Here is a 913-nt window from a genome sequence, read left to right as displayed (position 1 = left end):
GATTCATTGAGGAATGCGACGTCGACGACATCCATCCATGCCAGGCTGATCCAATGGAGGACGCTAAAGAGTGAGAAAAGGAGGAGGGGAATCCATGGAGGGAGGAAAAAGCATCAGGATGAGGATGGGATCAGATCAGAAAGGGAGCGTTGCAGGTTCGTCAGGGAAGCTGACTCTGACCGCGCTCTCCTTGCTTGATTAATTTGACGGTACGGTACACAATGTTTCCCTTGCTTCATCATTCATTAATTTCATTGATCTTTTTTTTTTCTTTGATCGATTTTCCAGGTAACTCAATTCAACTGCCGCTTGCTGTGTTTTTAAAAAATTATAAAAAACAAAAAATGGAGCGGCTGCCTGTGTCAAATTCTACTGGACCTCAATTTCTAAAAAAAAAACATCCTATTGGACCTTTGAATGGCCCAAGTCCAGCAGCCGATTCTGCTTCTCGTGTGCGGACGGACACGTGAGCTGGTGGGGCCCACGTAGATCCGGTGCGTCGCCTCGCACGCTCGCACCGCACCCGTGTACCCCACTGCGCAAGCAAAGCGGCAGCAACGGTTGGATTCCTTCCTTGCCCCCGCGTCGGAGAGGCTGGACCACGCCCGCTCCTGCCCCTGCCAATGACGAGTGGGGCCCCCAAGTCGCTCTCAAACCACGCAGTGGGCCCCGCGACGCTTTTCTTTTCTCCTCTAATAATCCGTGACTGGCAGGCGGGGCGCTACTGCGACGCTCCTCATTCCTCAACTCCGAGACAGGGAGAAGAACGAGAAAAGGAGAGCGTAGATTTGGAGCTTCTTCACTAGGAAGGAAGAGGGAGAGGGAGAGGGGGAGCGATGGCGGACTGGGGCCCCGTTGATCGTGGCGACGGTGCTGTTCGTGGTCCTCACGCCGGGGCTGCTCTGCACGCTGC

General features: G+C 54.0%; 1 pseudogene; it reads left to right on the top strand.

Annotated features, from left to right (window-relative positions):
• The window catches only part of LOC110436449, a 5,339-nt pseudogene continuing 5,120 nt past the window's right edge, over positions 695-913 (top strand).

This window comes from Sorghum bicolor, chromosome 6 (genome assembly GCF_000003195.3).
Source record: "Sorghum bicolor cultivar BTx623 chromosome 6, Sorghum_bicolor_NCBIv3, whole genome shotgun sequence".
Lineage (NCBI taxonomy): Eukaryota > Viridiplantae > Streptophyta > Magnoliopsida > Poales > Poaceae > Sorghum > Sorghum bicolor.
The sequence above is the reverse complement of the archived record's forward strand: the minus strand, read 5'-3'. Positions and strand labels throughout refer to the sequence as shown.